This window comes from Triturus cristatus, chromosome 10, assembly GCF_964204655.1.
Source record: "Triturus cristatus chromosome 10, aTriCri1.1, whole genome shotgun sequence".
NCBI lineage: Eukaryota > Metazoa > Chordata > Amphibia > Caudata > Salamandridae > Triturus > Triturus cristatus.
The window spans coordinates 171937435-171950422 of NC_140593.1; positions in this window are offsets into that span (position 1 = coordinate 171937435).

A 12988-nucleotide genomic window follows, 5' to 3' on the forward strand; every position below is an offset into this window, starting at 1 on the left:
AGGAGCACACAATACACGCTGAGAAGGGCTCCAGAGTCAATAGGGGAATGAGCTAGAGACAAATGACAGGAGGGAAAGCACCCCAAGACACCCGGCCGGCCCTCGGGAAGCAACTCCGGAAAGGCGGGCGGAGCGCTGAGTATGCTGACCTGTCGACAAGGGCAGGAAAGACAGGTGCGGGAACGCCTGAAGAAAGGCGAGCGGAGCACGTAAACGTGCCCGTCCTGCTTCAGAGACTACAACTCCGAGCAAGCGGGCAGAGAATGGGGCAAAAGCAAGGAGAGTAACGATGAGATACTACACAAAATACAGAGCTCTGTAAGGACAAAAAGTAGGACTTATTCCCAGGCACACACGTCCCAGGCACGAGAACGCCGATAGGCGTCATCTGGACGGAAACAGGATACGAACACAGGAAACAGGAAATGGACGTCAAAGCTGCGGGGCAACACTAGAACGCGAAGCCCCGAGTCATCGCGCTTCAGTCTTTTCTATAGTTGCGCTGCTACTGCGCATGCGCGATAGTGAAGTCACTGCTCACGGCGTCCTGCGCGTGGCAATCCTGACAGTACACTCCCCCCAGAACACCCCCTACTGGTTTGGGCTTGTGAGGGTTTCTCCTATGAAACTGACGTACTAATCGAGGAGAGTGTACCTGACTTGCGGGTTTCCGGGAGCGTTCTTCTACCCCGTAGCCCTTCCAATGTATTAGGTACTGTAAACGGCGTCTACTTCTTCTGGAGTCCACAATGGCTTCCACTTCGTACTCTTCGTCTCCATCAACGGATATGGGCGTTGGTGTCGGGGGGAGACGAGTACCGGGTTCCACGGGTTTCAACAGGGATACATGAAAAACAGGGTGCACCTTTACATTCACTGGAAGTTTTAACTCCATAGCTACGGGGTTAATTACTCTCGTAATCATGTATGGACCCAAGAATCTGGGTTTGAATTTACAAGGGCCCCGTAGGGGTATGTGTTTAGAGGATAACCATACCTCATCTCCTGGTTTATACAGAGGTTCTGCTTGTCTATGGAGATCCGCTCCTCTCTTATAACTAGCCTTAGCCTGATCCAAATTGGTCTGTGTGAGTCGGTGTATAGTTTGAAGATCCTGGATGAACTCACTAACTGCCGGAGCGGTGCAATCAACTGAAGAAATAGAAAGGAAAGCCTTAGGATGGAAACCATGAGAACAGAAAAAAGGAGTGTATTTGGTGGATGTGTGTTGACTATTATTGTATGCAAATTCTGCCATCCACACCATGTTGTCCCATTCGGAAGTGGAGGTTAAAGTTTGGGTTCTTATATATTGTTCAAAGCACTGGTTTACCCTTTCTGTCTGACCATCGGTTTGTGGGTGATGGCTAGAGGACAGTCTAACATCAATTTGTAACAAAGCACATAGTTTTCTCCAGAACCGAGAAACAAATTGGGCAGCCCTATCTGAAATCACCACAGCGGGAAATCCATGCAATTTTACCACTTGTTGGAGAAAAACGGTGGCGAGAGTGGTAGCTGTAAGGAGACCTTTTAGCGGGATAAAATGTGCGTTTTTTGTAAACAAGTCTACCACTACCAGTAGCGTGTTGTGTCCCTTGGAGGTCAGTGGTAATTCAACAATAAAATCAAGCGACACAGTGTGCCAGGGAAGAGGAGGTGTAGGCAAAGGTTAAAGCAACCCCGTGGGTTTTTGATGCGAACACTTGCCGTGAGCACACACATGACATGTCTTTACAAAATGCTCCGCATCCTTTCTTAAAGTTGGCCACCAGAACCATCTCATTAATAGATCAATGGTTTTCTTAACCCCTGGATGTCCGGCCAAGGGGTGTGCATGACACCATTCTAAGGCCTGGTCTTGTAGTTCTGAGGTTGGTAAGACTATACCCCCTTGGACATAAGCAAGCCCATCCTTAACACAGTGCTCCACTGACTCTGTTAGTTCTCGTCCTTTCATAGTTTGTTGTTCATTCTTTGTCTTTGTAAGGAACTCCTCTTCAGAAGTCCCTCCTATAATCTTGTGGTGAGGGATAATAAAAGGAGGTTCCGTCTGTTCTTCAGGGATTTCATATCCTATTCTTGACAATGCGTCTGCCTTGCCGTTTTTTCTTCCTGCCCTGTACTGGATTGTGAACTCATATTCGCTGAAGAATTGGGCCCAACGTAATTGTCTCATAGACAAAGCCTTTGCAGACTTCAGGCTTTTCTATAATCGCGCCGCTACTGCGCATGCGCGATAGTGAAGTCACTGCTCACTGCATCCTGCGCGCGGCAATCCTGACACCCAGTTGCGTTTAAATTTCAGTGCTTCAGACTGGGGTGGGTTTCCTGAAGAACAAGGTCAGAATTAGACTTACATAAATGCGATATTATTCTCTGTCATTTAACTTGATTAAGCGACCCCTTAATATTCTATAATATTACTTGTAATTATATGAAATGAATCATGGGAAAGCCCTTTGAGAACTTTAAAACTACTGAAAAATAACATCCTCAAAATCAGAAGAAAAACAGAAAACTATGAAGAAGAAAAGAAAAAGAAGGAAAGTAAAGAAAGAATAAAGGAGATTAAGGATAGCAAGGGAGAAGGATATGAAAGAAAACAGAAGATCCAAACAAAGAGACGGTACATATCCAAAGGGGATGATTGAAGTAACATACCAGTAGAAGTCATGAAAAGAGGAAAAAAGGGGTGGGGACGACACATATGATGATGACCCATCCAAGAGGGAAAAAAATCTCAGCCACAACAGGACCAAAAAACATTTAGGATGACCGACTGCATGAACAAAATCGAAGGAGGTAAAAAAGGAAACAGGTTCATTTCCTTCACAAGTTTCAGGTAGACCATAAATATGGAGGTTATTCTGATGATTCCTGTTTTCCATATCTTCTGTGTGTTTTTGGAGGTTTTGTACCTCATTCTCCAAAGAATAAATTTTATGGGTTTCATAAGTTAGGCACAAGATTTGTTGTCCCATCATAGATATCAGACTCTCCTTGGAAGACCACTTGTCATCTAGATGTTGTATTCTATTATTAGTCTCTTCTACAAAAGGACATAAATACACACATTTCCTCCAGTAACATTTCTAAGGAAATAGGCGACTGTGACTTTTCAGGTAAGGGAGGATCCTGCTTCATTCTCTTAGATGCAGAAGATGGTGATGAAGTTTTGCTTCCGGCAATCTGACAAGACGCACTTCGAGGAGTGACAGAATTTGCCATTTCTTTAGAAGAAAGCAAATGGGCCTCTGGTGATGCTTTGGAAACAGGGCGTGCACACTCACCAGCAGAGTAACTTGTCTTAGGGGGAAAAAAACTGTGGCTTCCGCAGTTTCCCCATACACAGACCATACAACGTATCTAATTTTGAAGGGGTCACATCTATTATTCAATCCAAACCCGGCAAGTTATGAACTACACAGAACTTCCAAAAGGCCCCAAGCCCACCTAGGCTTCAGGAGACCCAGAAAAAAAACAGCATGAAATTAGCAGCTCATCCAGTATATATTACACTAAGTACATTCTACTACTAATATTAGTAGTGTACTTTGGGAGTTTGCAGAGTACCTTAGGAGCTCTTTATCTTGTATTATATTTATTAATTAATAGCAGCAGACTCCCACTCCTGGATGTTTACTTTGAGCATATATTGGCATTGTATGTATATCTTGATATTGTCCACAAAACTGGTTACATCTGCGGGCACCTTTTTCCCAGATTGCAATGTTAAACATAGTTCTCTTTATTTCCCTTCAAACCCGCCACTGCACCAATGCGATGAGGGAAAAGAATGCCATTGTGGAGAAACTGTGGTGGAGGAATCACAACTGTATGTCAACGCAATAGATCATGGACCATATGAACTAACATTAGTGTTTGAGATTACCAAATAGCGAATATTTGCGATTCACTATTTGGTACTCACAAACACCAATGTACTAAAGTGTGTTTTACACTTTTAGTGATTCCTAGCGGGTTGCAAATAGACCAACCTCATGTATATTAGATAGATATCAGTTTGCGAACTAATGGGAATCTAAAAAATAATAGGAATGATGGTCTGCTAGGGTCAGCAGACCAGCAAGTTTTTGAGTGCTTTTAAATAAAGCACTTTTTTTAAAAAATGCAGCCCGTGTTCCTTAAAGGTAAAAAGGTTTCATTTCAAACACAAATAAGAGTTTTCTTTTCATTTTTTAAGAGTAGGCAGTGGTCCTCACTGCCTGCTATTAAGAAATATTTTTTTCAACTGTTTTCTCCCTGTTTTTGAATGGCTTACCACCAACTACTTGGAATTGGTGGTAAAATGTGAATATTTGGCAATGGCATTTTGGCCTTAAAACATTCATATATACCAATGCAAATCGATATTTGGAAGGGAGGCCCTAAACACGTCCCTTCCAAATACTGAATCGCAAACAAAAATTGCGATTCAGTAACGTGTAACTGAATTGCACTTGGGGCTATATTCTCAAGGAGCTATCGCCGAGTTAACGGCACTTTATCTCAGCCAAAGTTGCGATAAATTTATCACCCCATTTACAAGCTGGTGTAAACAGCCCGTAACACCAGTTTATCCGTGATAGCAGCCGCAAAAAACATCGCCACAGATGACCCTGGAAACTATCGTTAATGAGATGCAGAGTCGGCATTCCCGTGCAAAAAACCATGACAACACCACTCCTCAACATTCTCAATGACCAGCCACATCGGCGAAAAGACCACTAAACATGCGATAATGCGTGTTAGCAGGAGGAAATTAACACCTTCTCTGACCTGGTGTAAAGTCAGACGACAGCCGGCAGCAGCCAAGGGAGCACAGCCCACAGCCAAACATGAAGAAAAACAGATGCTCCCGAGCAACTGAACATGCAGCCCGGAGCCCCAATAGGGCAACAACACACACCACCACCACACCCAGGACCACAACCTCCCCCAGGACCACCACAGAGGCAGCACGGACAAAGACAACGGACCCACAGGAAACACACCAGCCTCACAGACTTCACACCAGAGGATGTCATTGCCCACTACAGGCTCAAAAGGACATCCATCCTAAGCATCCTGACCATCATCGCCGAACAGGCCAACGGCCCAGGATTTTACTATTAAACGGACTTACTCGCCCGTTGTTGTCACCTTGGGATCCCGTACGCGAGTTTTGGATTTACCGTCCTCCCCGCAATCGATTTTTCACCTGCACCGCATCTCCATCAGTACTCCACCCTCAACACCTGTTACTCTGGGTTGGAATTATCACCGGTATAATGATCTACACACTTACTTTGCCTTTCCATGCAGCCCTGAAGAGTTTTGGGATTACGATCCCATATGACGAAACACATGTTGGCTGGTTGTTGTTTCCTTTCTGTTTATGGAAAATAATTAACAACCCTACCTAAAGATTCTACTGATGTCGACCACTATTTACTCTACCTCAAAGGACTTAAGAAGAGAACTTAATTGTATATTCATATCCTAACGTGTGCCCTGTACTGTCTTATGTTTCGCTGTGGATCCGCACCCACACATTCACAGGGGTTTTTTGGGTTCTCCCCTGACCTGTGAGCACTGTGTTTTACCTTTTATTTGCACACCTATTGCTTACTTGCCTGTGCGCCAGTCTTCCTGTTCTACTCAAAACCCTACGCAGAATCACTACACACCACCACCACACCTAGGACCACACACCCCCAGACCACCACAGAGGCAGCACGGACAAAGACAACGGACCCACAGGAAATGCACCAGCCTCACAGACTTAACACCAGAGGATGTCATTGCCCACTACAGGCTCAAAAGGACATCCATCCTACGCATCCTGACCATCATCGCCCAACAGTCCAACGGCACCAACACAACGGACGACCAACATCCCACCCCACACAAACCTGTTGGCCTCTGGTACATCCCAACCAACACCCACCAGAGTCAGAGGAGTCTCAACACCAGCCGCATCCAAGTCCCTCACACCTGTCCTTGATGCCATCATCAGCCTGGTACCCCAGGATCTAAATGTCCACCACAATGCACAGGATCCGCTGGAGACCATACAAGGACCATACGCCATAGCTGGATACACGCACATGTTGGGGGCAATCCACAGCACACGTCCTACTTGTGGCCCCTGGTGACACAGCGCACAATCACCTCAACAGAAAGCACACGTTTCACATCAATGTGCAGGCAACATCCGAACACCGTGGAATCTCCACCAACGTCGTTGCCAAATACCCAGCCAGTGCGCATGATTCCTTCATCCTCCATCAGTTCATCATCAACAAGCACTACCAGGATGGTACCAAGGGAAATGGACAGCCCCTTGGCATGTTCCAAATGAATACCCCACAAACCTCAACTCCACAACCATCAAACTCACAACTCTGGCAATGCACAAGTCACAGGTGTGTTTGTGCAGCTGAAAGCTATTTGGAGCGTGGGGTCGGGCTGCGAGTGTGCTCCAGTTTTTAGCCATTACTGTGTGACCATTTTAATTTTGAATTGAATTGTGTGATTTTGCTAACATCAACAAGTATTAAAAGTATTTTACCTTGTGTGTTTCTGCCCATCATAGCGGGAGCACCTCTCCCGGCTCAACTTTCTTTTGGTGCGGGGTGCCCGTCCGTGCAAGCGGGCCCGCCCACCTACTTCCTGCGAGACTAGCGGTCTAGTCTTCGCGCTTCCACAGACTACATAGCTCACGCTGGCGCGCGCCAAAGGCGCGCCAAAGGCAAGCCCGTCTGCGCCTGTCCGCGCCAGGATCGCGCCAGACGCCGTGCCATTGATCGCTAAGTATCCACTGCACTATACCAGGGAGAGGTTGATGACGTTACGGGTGAGAAGTACTCCCCAATGTACTCCCTTTCACGGGTCTGGGGACATGGGCAACTATCGGTGTCCGGGCTGTCAATACTTGATGGTTAGAGAGGCCAGTACTGATGGAGGAGAGCAATATTCGGGCCCAGGTACGATTGGGGATATAACAAGGGCGAAGGGTGGATCAGAGACTGCTCCGCATGACATACAGAGCCGAGCGTCTAACCTCACCTCACAGGCACAGCCAGATAATCACCTGTTGGGGATTCTCTTAAACGCACGCTCTGTGGTTAAACATCAGGCAGAATTGGAACTGCTGCTAACTGCCCTCTCCCCTGACCTGGTGTTCATCACAGAAACGTGGACCAATGTGGCCTCCGGTCCGGATTGGAACTCGGCCATACCCCCAGGCTATGCGTTACATTGCCAGGATAGGAAGGATGGCAGAGGGGGCGGTTTAGCTATCATCTATAGGGACCACCTGAAGCTACTGGTGGAGGTGGTTGAAAACTTGGACGCGGAAGCACTACAATTTAGTATCTTCTCTAAAGATATTACTGTCTCCCATGGGCTATTAGTCTATAGACCACCTGGACCAAGGGCCATCTTTTTGGGGGCCCTCCAAAAACATTTGGAGTCCTGTACCAAGTTTGGGTCGTATATTATTCTTGGGGACTTCAATTTTCATTTGGAGGATTAGAATCTCTCGGACACTGCTAGACTTGTGGATAGTATGGAGGGATATGGTCTTAGGCAGTTGGTCTCTGATCCGACCCATATTGGGGGATATACGTTGGATGGTCTTTTTTCCAGCCATCCTGATCTTCTATATCTAGGAACTGAAGTGATTCCGTGGACCGACCATCGGGTGGTGCTTTTTAGTGTTGGAGTTAAGGTCAGATCTGGAGGTGGTCCGCAGAGACCTGCTAAAATTATGTTCAGGAGATGGAGTAGAATCACACATTCTTCCTTTCCTGAGACTTTAGGTTCTCCTCCTCCTACCCTGGACACTGACAATGACATAGCAGCTGCGCAGTTTACTGATTGGATTACGAACGCTGTTAATCAGGCTGCCCCTCTTCAGGTAGCCACTCAGAACAGACGTCCCTCGGCTGCCCCTTGGTACGGCCCAGAGTTGAAACGACTCAAGGTGGAATGTAGGCGGCAGGAACGTTTGTGGAGAGTAAGTTATGACAGGATCTGTAAGCAGGCCTATGGTCTGGCACTGACTAATTACAAACTCGCCATTCAGAATGCTAACAGGGAGTACTTCTCTTGGAAAATCTCGGAGGCAGGTAACTCGTCCAAGGAACTGTTTAAAACAGTATCATTCTTGGCGCTTTCCCAGCAGACGAGTCAGTTCAGACCGGATCAGTTGTTTTGTGATCAGCTAGCCGATTTCTTTAAAAACAAGGTTACTAACATCTATGCTGATCTACTTAACACTGTAGGTCCTCCGTCTCCCCTCCACGAGATATCCAGTTGCAGTCTGTCAACTATCCCTCCCTTGTCTTGTGTTCAGGTTAAGACCTTTTTGGGCTCCATAAAATCGGGAGCCGTATCAGACCCCTGTCCGCCTCATATTCTACTTTTGGCCGCTGATAAGATCATACCTACCCTTACGGCTCTGATCAATCAAGTACTGGCCGCTGGACACTACCCTAGCATGTGGAAAACGGCGAGCGTGAAACCCTTTTTGAAGAAATCCTCACTCGATCCTGCGAAATTTTCTAGTTACCGTCCGATTTCCGGCCTTCCTTTAGTGGCAAAAATCGCTGAGAAGGCTGTAAATCAGAATCTGATGCAATACCTCGATAAGAACGATATCCTGGATAGGTCCCAGCATGGCTTCCGTCCCAGTCATTCTACGGAATCGGCTCTTATTACCACAGCCGAGGGGATCAGGGATGCAGTGGACGCAGGGGGACGAGCGGTGCTCGTCCTCCTAGATTTGTCCTCTGCATTCGATACCGTCAATCATGAGGTGTTGCTCCAGCGTCTGAAGGGAGTTGGGATTGTGGACCGTGTGTGGGCCCTTTTGGCGTCCTTTTTAGACAATCGGACACAAAGCCTACAATGGTCAGGGTTACATTCGACCAATTTTTCCCTCCCGTGCGTTGTTCCGCAGGGGTCAGCGTTGTCCCCGACCCTTTTTAATATTTATGTTAGACCTCTGGCTAGTCTGGTCCGACGTCACGGCTTCACTCTGGTATCTTATGCGGATGATTCGCAGCTAGTAATATCAACTGTTGATCACCCCGACCAAACCGCGGGCAAGTTTCATGCCTGCCTGATTGACATGATGGACTGGATGCGTCGGAGTTTTCTAAAAATAAATACGGAAAAGACGGAAGTGATGGAGTTTGGAAAGGGTCCCTCTATCTGGAACTCCCTTTGGTGGCCAGCGGCGGCTGGCCAATGTCCCCTTCCAGTCACGAAGGTTAAGAATCTGGGTGTGATTTTGGACGAAAAATTGGATATGTCTGCCCAGATTAACTGCCTAACATCATCCTGTTTTTATTTGTTAAAAACGCTCCGGAAAATTCTCCCTTATATCCCTCAGACGCTCCAGAAGACGGTGATGGCGGCTTTGTTTATGTCTAAACTGGACTATTGCAATGCCATGTTCTTAGGGATAGACAAGTTTCAGGTGGGAAAGATCCAGTCCCTACAGAATGCCGCTGTTCGGGTCATCCTTAATCTACCTAGGGGCTGCCCTACCTCTGAAGGGAGGAAATCCCTGCACTGGCTTCCGGTCCAGCAGAGGATAGAGTTTAAGGCCCTCTGTCTGGTTCACTGGGCTTTTTTTGGGGCTGGTGCTAATGATGGCAGAGAGAGATTTAAACCCTATCTCCCGTCCCGTGCCCTGCGGTCTGCCAATCAGGGTCTTGTCTGTATTTCCAGGTTTAAATTGGCTAGATGGGGTGGTCGCTCATTTGGTAGGCGTGCAGCCAGCTTGTGGAACCTTCAGCCTCTGGAACTACGGCTTCAACCTGATTATGTCCTCTTCAGGAAAATGCTAAAACATCACCTTTTCAAAACCCAACCGTAATTTTATTTGCTTTCCTGCCTCACTACACACACCACAGCGCCAAGACACCTCCGGTATTAGAGCGCTTTAGAAATTTCTTTATACTTATACTTATACTTACAAATTCACATACAACATGCAAAACAACATGCCCACCCACCAGACACGACAGAACAACTTACAATGGTAACCTGGGCAAGCCGTGAACATGAGTCATCAACGGCATGGCACCTCAGCCACACAATAGCGGAATGTGGGGAGAGTTGGGAACCAGGCATGCGTGAAGGAGGCAGGAGAACCATGATTGGAAAAGTACACAATGCCAAGAGTGGCGGCGATGTTCTATGCAGACCGCAGTATGCAGAACACACCCATATCCATGGCGACATACACTGCTGGTGTATGGAGTCTAGTGGACAGTTGATGCAACCATGTCACCCCAGCTAATGGGGGAGTTTGTGGAAAGGTTGCCTGTTACGTCCCCCCCATAAGCATGAGTGGAATGGGAAGGCCCGGCATACGCCAGGCCAGCATAGGTGTGTGAAATAAAAAGCACGTAGCCCTGGGCGTGGTCTTCTTCCAGAATGCCCAATGTCTCTGCCAGGACGGCGCCTCACACCCCTCCACAAGGCCGAAGCCGTCCTCGTGAACCCGTCAGGCCCACCCCTGTGGAGCCAGGCCACACTGATCACCTGCCAACACCGGCGTGTGTCATGGAGGGCCCACCACGTGCCTGCGCAAGCTCCAAGCCAGAGGCCTCCGACATTGGCAGCCTCCTCAGACCATCACGACCTCCATGACACAGACCCGCTTTACTCCTTTCTCGTTGACGTACTCTACTGCTGCACCCGGCCTGGGTTTAACCCTTTCGGTAAAAGCTAATCTCTAACTGGTGCTCAAAAGGAAATGGGCTGCCACTTAATGCCCATAAATCCGGACTGGATAACCAGTCCTATATACAGTTAAACACAACTTCCTTGAGGAGCAACACATATAGTAATACAAATTGTCCAAGTGTTCTTTTTGATTTCAATCAGGTTTATTTCTTCATACGTTCTTCTACTTGACAAACCTTCAACATAAGATATACTTGATATAGCCAACACGTGTTTCGTCAGATCACGATGTCATGACATCACTGACTTCATCAGGGCTTCTCTAAATCAACATTCAAAGTTCTCAAATTATTCAGCTTCCGCAAGTTCTTCTTATATATTTCATCCAATTGTTGAATAAAAAACATGTCCATTTGCCACATGAGGTGGAGAGTGCTCCTTGTACAAGTCCCGACGGACTCAAGGAAGTTGTGTTTAACTACATATGTTCATGGCAGATTTTATATCAGTGTACTCCCTTCGATGTGGTGCCACCAACCAGGTGCATGGCATTTTGTTTGACACATGTCTGTTGTCCCCTGCTGACTACTGCCTTCAGCCTACACTACAGACAAGTAGGTCACACATTTGGAACTGAGTCTTAATTACACCATGGCACTGAACATTATTTAAGGCAGAGTTTATGTCACTATACTCCCTTCGATGTCGTGCCACCAAGTCTGTGCATAGCATTACAACCACACGTGTCAGTGGGCCTACGTGGACTACTGCCCTCGGCCTACACTGCACACAAGTAGGTCACAGAATTGGAACTGAACATAGATTATTCAAAGGCAGAATACATATCATTGCACACAAGGAGATGTGTAAGAGGATTATGCGTTGCAGTCCAGAGGGAATAGGATCATCGTTACGGAGGTGATCGAACACTACCGACAACTGCCCTGGTGTCACTAACTCTGTGCATCGCGAGTCAATGACATGTGGCTGTGGGCCAATGCTGACCGCTGCCTCCAGCCTACACTGCGGCCCAGTAGGTCACAGAGTCTTGATTTAGCGATGGCGGAGTTCATATCAGTGCACTGGCATCATTGCAAACTGCACCACCTCCCAGCCCCGATGCCACTAAGTCTCTTCCCCAACATTCTAGGACACTATCTGGTCGGACATTGGTGCAGTCTGAGTCTATGGACTAGGGGGTAGTTTTCATTCTCATGTGGCTGTCACCGAATTGGTGGTGGCAACGAGGCTGTTGTTTTCCACTCCTCCATTTGCTGCTTCCGGATAACATCAGACCTCTGCATCATGCCCTGGAGGAAACCTTCCACTGTCCCCCTCAACCTCCCGCCACATTCACCTCAGACATCGATGAGGAACCGCCTAGTCCGCATGGCCCTACCTCAGTGCACCGCAAGTCACCATCCCATGGCGGTGTGCCTGTGTCGACCGCTGTGCATCCGGGGCCACTAACTCTGTGCAGCTCACGTGAGGGACCCTGTCTGAATGAATATTGGATGACCTCTGTGACGGTGGTCTTGGGGGTCATCGACACCACATGCATGTGGCCCTGTGCTGTCCGTTGCCTCTGGCCTCAACTGCGGACCACCAGGGCTCACACATCAAATCGTGTCCTGACCGGGCCAGACGTCACAACCCTGCAGGAGGCACACACCACCATCGCAAGGGCCAACTCCATCCACCATCTGCCAGAGTCGAAACAGTGGTACTGGCAGACTAACAGAGTTGCTCAGGCCTGTCATGGATGCCATCATCTGCCTGTATCCCCTGCTCAGCACTCCAGGTGCCACTGACTCAGTGCACCGCAACATATGGACCATTACTGATTGAGTTTTGTGCTGTTGAGAGGTTGCACAGCAATGTCACCTCAGGCAGAGTGGGAGACCTGGGACGTTGATGAGGAAGTTGATAGTTGATGTAGGTGTAACACACCCCACTGCATCTGCATCAGGACGAACTCGAAGAGACACAATCCTAGCAATTTCTTCACATGTGCGCGCTCATCTCTAGTGCCCCAGCCTCAGTGCATTGCATCTCACAGACACTTCTGTTTGAATGTTGGGTGACCGCTGTCCTTGATCCTGCTCCCTCCATGTTGCTCAGCAGTTGACTCTGTTATGCAGGTGTTTTCTGTTTCCATTGTACTGGTGTCCACTGTTCAAGTTGTCGCCAGCACCAATCCCTCTGTGCGGGCTGGCGTGTACTCACCCCACACACAACCAGCACAGGCATCACTGTACATGTGGCCCTGCCAATAAAGGGGTCGGGCGCACATGCCCGT